Raw genomic sequence first — 8069 nt, 5'->3', positions numbered from 1 at the left:
GCTAGCAAAGTAATACAAGAGAGGCTTCAACAGTATGTGAACTGAGAACTTCCAGATGTTCAAACTTCCAGATGTCTTTTCTGGATTTAGAAAAGACAGGGGAAGCAGACATCAAATTGCCAACATCCGTTGGATCATAGAAAAAGAAGTTCCAGAAAAACATCTACTTCTGCTTTATTGACTAAGCCAAAGCCTTTAACTGTGTGGATCACAACAAACTGTGGGAAATTCTTTAAGAGATGGGAATACCAGATCACCTTACCTGCTTCCTGAGAAATCTGTATACAGGTCAAGAAGCAACAGTTAGAACTGGACATGGAACTCTGGACTGGTTTCAAATTGGGAAATGAGTACACCAAGGCTGTATATTGTCACCCTGCTTACTTAACTTATAAGCAGAATACATTATGCAAAATTCAAGACTGGATGAAGCACAAGCTGGTATCAATATTGCCAAGATAAATATCAATAACCTCATATATGCAGATGACACCTCCTTAATAGCAAAACCAGAAGAAGAACTAAAGAGCCTCTGGTAAAGGTGAAAGAGGAAAGTGAAAAAGCTGGCTTAAAACTCAGCATTCAGAACACTATGATCATGGCATCCGGCTCCATCACTTCATGGGAAATAGATGGATAAACAATGGAAACAGTGACAAACTTTATTTTTCTGGGCTCCAAAATCACTGCAGATGGTGACTGCAGCCATGAAATTAAAAAACACTTGCTCCTTGGAAGAAAAACTATGACCAACCTATATAGCATATTAAGAAGTAGAGATATTACTTTGCTGACAAAAGTCCATCTAGTCAAAACTATGGTTTCTCCAGTAATCATGTATGGATGTGAGAGTTAGACCACAAAGAAAGCTGAGCACCAAAGAATTGGTGCTTTTGATCTGTGGTGTTGGAAAAGACTCTTCAAAGTCCCTTGGACTGCATGGAGATCAAACCACTCAATCCTAAAGGAAATCAGTCCTGAATATTTATTTGAAGGATTGATGCTGAAGCTGAAGCTCCAATACTTTGCCCACCTGATGTGAAGAACTGACTCATTGAAGATCCTGATGCTGGGAAAGATTGAAGACAGTAGAAGCAGACTACAGAGGAATAGATGGTTGGATGGCATCACCCACTTGATGGACATGAGTTTGAGCAAGCTCTGGGAAGTGATGATGGACAGGGAAGCCTGGCATGCTTCAGTCCATGGGATCACAAGGAGTTGAACATGACTGAGTGACTGAACTGAAGTGATATTAATTTAAAATTTTGAAACCTTGTATTAACCATTTATTAGTTCCAGGAGAATTTTTGTTTCTTATTTTATAATGTAGTCATGTTATCTGCAAAAAAGAATTTTATATCTTCTTTCCCAACCTGTGTATCTTTTATTGCCTTTTCTTTCCATATAGCATTAACAAAGAGTTTCAGTATGACATTAAAAAGATGAGAAGTTAGCCTGGCCGAAACCTTGAATTTGATCTTGTGAGACCTTCAGCACACAACCAAGCTCAGCCAACCCAAACTGTTGATCTAACAGAATAATAAATAATGAATTCATAATGGAGCTATAACTGGATATGGTTTTAAGTTGATTGTGATAATTTGTTATGCAGCGAAGAAAAATAATACACTTATAATAAGCTCTTATTAAAAATGGAAGCTTCATATGGTTAATCAAGTAGATTTGCCTGTTAACCTCAAAGTATAAAAACTGAGCAAGATAATAAAGCATTTCATGTATTATCCTGGGATATTCTTTATGAATATCCTTAATTCACTTAGTTGAATTAGGATGTTGCTTTTTTTATGGTTAACTACTAATTTAAAATATTTCCAAAATGTCATGATGGACAATTTAAGTTTTTAGTATCTGTTGGCTATAGTACTGCAGAATATTTTTTAATGTAGGAAAAATTCTTGTAAGCATTGAGGTAAATAAAATGCCAGTAATGTCATTGCTCTGTCTACAAAGTCATCATAGGTCTTGTCTTGAAACCTAGGATGAAACTGCTAATTTATTGTTGTTTAGTCACTAAGTTGTGTCTGGCTCTTTTGTGACCCTGTGGACCGTAGCCTGCCAGGTTTCTCTGCCCATAGTTTCCCAGGCAAGAATACTGGAGCAGGGTGCCATTTCCTTCTCCAAGGGATGTTCCCAACCCAGGGATCAAACCTGCATCTCCTGCATTGCCAGGCAGGTTCTTTAACACTGTGCTACCAGGGAAGCCAAACTGATAATTAAAACTGGATAAAAGAGGGCAGTGATTCAAGAGATGTGAAAAATGTGAAGTTTTCTACACTTTCTTGTTCAGTTTATTTATAACTCTCTAACAGAATAGTCACTAAAACTAATGGCAAGATAAACTAAAGGGAGAGCCGAACTAGTGCCTTACAATGAACATTCATTTTGCCTGGTAAAAGCAAAACCTGCTGCACTATGGAGAGCTGGATCCCACAGGCTCATGGTTCTAGGGAATTTCTTTAAAATATAGCTATTCTAAATTTATGCTTCATTGATTCAGTGATAATAATAAAAAGGTGTTTCTTTGATATTCTTAATACGCACTCTGATAACTGGTTTGTCAGCTTAATAGGCTTTATTATCCTAGTTTTTTCACAAGAATAAACAGAATGAGTGAGTGGATAAAAATGCATTGTAAGGCAGGTGGTTAAAACAGTCCTGATATAATGAAAGATTTCATATGCACAAGAACTAGACCTTTAAGGAAATAATTTTAAGAAATAAAAATATTACTTATCATAGAAATTATTTGATTTGAAAGCAAATAATTAAAACCAAGGCATGTATACCCATTTTATGGCTGCCATTCTTTCTTGACAATGTGACTGGATTTTCAATCCCAAGTGTTATCCTCTTTTGTAGAGAAGATAGATGGAGAAAACCACTTTGAAAAGATCAGTTTTCTTTGCTTCCTCAATAGCATTTATTGATTACATATTCCATCAGTCATTCACTGCTCTATGAAATGTTTCATTGTCCAATTAAAAAAAAAAAACAGCTTTTGTTTCTAAAATTTAATTTCTGGAAAATACTCTCAAGATTTGGCTTCCGTATAGCTGATAAGAACTGAGGAGACAGAGCACAAGTGTATTCTCTTTTTCCCAAGTGGATTTCCGTACAATTTAATTTAATCATCCCCTATAGGCTTGTTCATTTATCTTGTTGATTAGGGCAGTTGACACTTCCATTCTGGAATATCTGTTATGGTTTACTACATCTTCAGGATTCACTCCAGTTGGTATGAAATCTACTTCATCAAGACAATGGATTATAAATAAAACAGTGTTATGGGAAATTTAAAATAGTCTAAGTCCAGTGTCAGGTTAAAGCAAAAATATTACATTCCCAAAGCTATAAAATATAGTTTTAGAAGTTTTCAGTAACTATCTGTTAAGATAACTTAAGCTCTTTTACTGTAGACTTTTAAATAAAATTCTAGCTGCCAAAATAAATGGGAAAATACAAAAAAAGAAAAGAGTTAATTGGTGTTTTTCTAAAGCATGGACATATTTTCCATCCATAGAGAACACAAAGAAAACTCCCAGAGACACCAATTCAAGAGCAGAATCAGCAGCAAGTAGTAAGAATGTTAGCCAACAAACCTGAAACTAAAATTGACTTATGTCTAAAAAATCCTAAATATCCAGTAGTATCAAAAAATGATATTATACATTGCACTTATTTTGCTCTCTAAAGTAAAAATAAAATAGTTTTCTGATGTGAGCAACTTTCTGATAAAGAGAACAGAGTATATTTGAAGGAATTTTCTTGTCACTATATATTTTCCATTATATTTTTTATTAAGAGTTAGATGCATGAAAACTTACTGAATACCTAACATCCAAAGAGGGAAGCAGGGAGCAGATGTTTAATGATGTATTTTTCTAATCCTCTATCATGAAATATTTTGGTTATCTTACTAGCATTAAAAAAAAAAAAGAATAATATACCAAATGAAGTCTTGAATTTTCCCTCTTTAATAGTGAATGTTATGTCTATTTTGTCACAATAGAAACAATTTAATTCATATGCCTTGAGGGAAAACACATTTTTCCCAAGCTCAATAAGAAAAAAACTCACAAATATACCTATAGGACTCTCTTGGGATTGAAATCTGCACTGTTTAAAACTTTTCCCCCAGTGGTCACATGTGAATATTGAGGCTTAATATGAGGCTACTGCAACTGTGCAAGCACAGTGGGCCAACCTCCTGAAAGACCATAGAAAGCTGACAGTTTTCATGAGTTAACAGTCAATGTTTATAGCCTCAAGACGGAACATTCCTGATGGAAGGTCCGTGTTAGGTGATTGGTTGGGGGCTACAGGGAGTTTACTGGAATTGGCATCTTTGCCTAAGTTGGAGTCAGGAAGCTTATTAGTGATGATCAGGGGCTTTTGAAATGGTTACAAAGGGTCTCAATGAACTTTGGAGGTGTCCTTGGCTCCGGGCTCCACTTCTGTGGCCTTGGTACGAAGTCTCGTACCTGTGACCCGGGGGAAGGACTCAATGTCTACCCTCTTAATTATACAAATGGAATATGTCATAGAAATATTCTATGGAAAAAATTAGTTAAATAAGAGAATTATAAAAAATGAAACTTATAAGCACAATTTTAATAATTTATTTAAACTTACAACATAAGCTTATACTCATCCATTGATTGGTTGTTGGTTGTAGGAGCAAGGCCTATTCACCATGATGCATTTTCTACCGTAACTAACTTCAGTTTCTTTAAAATAAAGTGATGGATTTTTTTTAATGAATCTAAGAGCAGGATCTTAAGAAATTTTTATGTTTTTTTCCTCAGTCTTTCACTGTTTTCTCATCCACACCTAATTCAACCTTTAAAGCTCAAGCATTTCCAAAGCATTCAGCCTTTTTTCTACTTTTCTATATCAGTTAACTTAAGTTTTAATTAAGTGCACAACTGTACATGTAAAAGTGGCATGGATATTTTGGGGACCCACCTGACTGACTCTTGATGTGTGTACAACCCGGTACTGTGAGAGTTGAATCCAGCCACAGCACTGAGCAGGAATAGGCTGGGTCTACAGGCATCAGTGCTCTACAGAATGCAGACAAAGAGCTGGTTAAGTGGAAACTGGCTAAGGGAATTTCTTCTGCCCTAACGAGAAATGACAGGCATTGGCATTTGATCTATAGAAAATAAGGGGACAATTCTGCAGTGGGAATGACTGGATGAGGCACTGTGTGTGTGTCTGCATGCGCACTTCAGTCATGTCTGACTCTCTGAGACCCCATGGACTGTCACCCGCCAGGCTCCTCTGTCCATGTGATTTTCCAGGCAAGAATACTGGAGTGGGCTGCCATGCCCTCCTCCAGGGAATCTTCTTGACCCAGGGATCAAACCCGCATCTCTTTTGTCTCCTGCATTGATAGGCAGGTTCTTTACCACTAGTGACACCTAGGAAGACCTATGTATTATTAGGTTGGTGCAAACATAATTGTGGCTTCAGATCAGCAATTTTAAATCATTATAACTAGACTCAAACATATCTTTATTAATCAAGATAGTAACCTTTACAATCAACACATTTTTGTCAATGAGGAATAAGTTATTTATTCTCATAGCATAAAAATCCATGCTTTGGGATTCAATGCACTCTTGGAAAGCATTTTTGGCTGGTTGTAAATGTGTTTTCCCTGCAAACAGTCGTTGAGATACTTGAAGAAGTGGTAGTCGGTTAGCCAGAGGTCAGGTGAATATGGCAGATGAGGCAAATCTTCATCGATCAATTCATTCAACTTTTGAAGTGTTGGTTGTATGACATGCATGCATATGTTGCTATGGAGAATTGGGCCCTTTCTGTTGACTAATATCAGCTACAGACATTGCAATTTTTGGTGCATCTCATCAAGATGCTGAGCATACTTCTCAGATGTAATGGCTTCAGTGGTATTCATAAAGCAGAGGTGGATCAGACCAGCAGCAGACAGTCAGTAACCATGACCTTTTTTGGTGCAAGTTTGCCTTTGGGAAGTGTTTTGGAGCTTCTTCTCAGTCCAGCCACTAAGTTGGTCATCACCAGTTGTATAAAATCCACTTTTCGTCACATCACAATCTGATTTAGAAACGATTCATTGTTGTTGCATAGATTAGATGACGCTTCAAAACAACAATTTTTTAATTTACATTCCGCTCATGAGGCACCTGGAGAAGGCAATGGCAACCCACTCCAGCACTCTTGCCTGGAAAATCCCATGGACGGAGGAGCCTGGTAGGCTGCAGTCCACGGGGTTGCTTAGAGTCGGACACTTACTGAGCGACTTCACTTTCACTTTTCACTTTTATGCATTGGAGAAGGAAATGGCAACCCACTCCACTGTTCTTGCCTGGAGAATCCCAGAGATGGCAGAGCCTGGTGGGCTGCCATCTATGGGGTCGCAGAGTCAGACACGACTGAAGTGACGCAGCAGCAGCAGCAGCATGAGGCACCTACTTATCAAAATTTTCACCTTTCCAACTTGCTTCAAATGTGACATGACCTTTGAAGAGTCAATGTTGAGTTCTTTGACAACTTATCATGTAGTTGTAAGTGGATCAGCTTTGATGATCCTTTCAATGGGCTGTTATCAACTTTTGATGGACAGTCACTGTGCTCCCCAACTTCAAGGCTCTTGTCTCCTTTGCAAAACTTCTTGAACCACTACTGCACTGTATGTTTGTTAGCAGTCCTAAGCCAAATACAGTTGTTGATGTTGTGAGTTGTCTCTACCACTTTATTACCTATCTTGGACTTGAATGAGAAAATTGTTTGGATTTGCTTTTTGTCTAACATCATGTCCATAGTCTAAAATAAATATAAAATAAGCAGCAAATAATATCATTTGCAAAAAAAAAGCATTAAATGAGAAAGTGAAAGTGAAGTCACTCAGTCGTGTCCAACTCTTGTCAGGACAGGCCTCCCTGTCCATCACCAACTCCTAGAGTTCACTCAGACTCACGTCCATCGAGTCAGTGATGCCATCCAGCCATCTCATCCTCTGTCGTCCCCTTCTCCTCCTGCCCCCAATCCCTCCCAGCATCAGAGTCTTTTCCAATGAGTTAACTCTTCGCATGAGGTGGCCAAAGTACTGGAGTTTCAGCTTCAGCATCATTAGCTCCAAAGAACACCCAGGACTGATTTCCTTTAGGATGGACTGGTTGGACCTCCAGGCAGTCCATGGGACTCTCAAGAGTCTTCTCCAACACCACAGTTCAAAAGCATCAATTCTTCGGCACTCAGCTTTCTTCATAGTCCAACTCTCACATCCATACATGACTACTGGAAAAACCATAGCCTTGACTAGATGGACCTTTGTTGGCAAAGTAATGTCTCTGCTGTATTAACTGAGTCAAAATTTGAAAATTAAAATTTGTTTTAACATTACATGAATCATGCATTATAAGACACTGAACCGTTAATGCTTTGTGTATGTTTTGTTTTATATGACTTCAATTCACTACCCCAATAATCAAATTCATTTTATGAATATTTTAGAATCATCTTAATCTGCTAATAAATAATTTCAAGTAGATATGAAGAAGTTCACTTCAGTAATTTTAAATAAAGTCTTCTAGTTCTATTATCAAAAATTAGGGCTATTTGCACTTTTAAAATAGAGATGCTGCTGCTGCTGCTGCTGCTGCTAAGTTGCTTCAGTCATGTCCGACCCTGTGCGACCCCATAGACGGCAACCCACCAGGCTCCCCCATCAAGATTCCACTATATGACGCAAAATGAAAATAGTGTGACCTTATGAAAAGTACCATGCAGTTATTTTACGTGTTCAATATTTATTTTTAAATACTAGTAATTAACTAACACAATTTGTTATTTCTAATGATGAAGCTGATGTGACCTTTGTAGGATCCTCACTGAACCTTTTGCCCCAAAAAGGTTCATTGTTCACTGCTATCTATTTTTACTAAAGAAAAATCTCTGTGATACTCTGCTGAAAAATACATGGATAAATAGATAATGTCAAATACATGGATAAATGTTAACAAAAAGAATTTAGTGTCAGAAAATAGCAGAGTTTCTTT

The sequence above is a fragment of the Bos grunniens genome, chromosome 21 (assembly GCF_055505025.1).
Source record: "Bos grunniens cultivar Pamir isolate PY7600 chromosome 21, Bosgru_T2T1.0, whole genome shotgun sequence".
NCBI classification, from domain to species: domain Eukaryota; kingdom Metazoa; phylum Chordata; class Mammalia; order Artiodactyla; family Bovidae; genus Bos; species Bos grunniens.
This window is presented reverse-complemented; position numbering follows the sequence as displayed.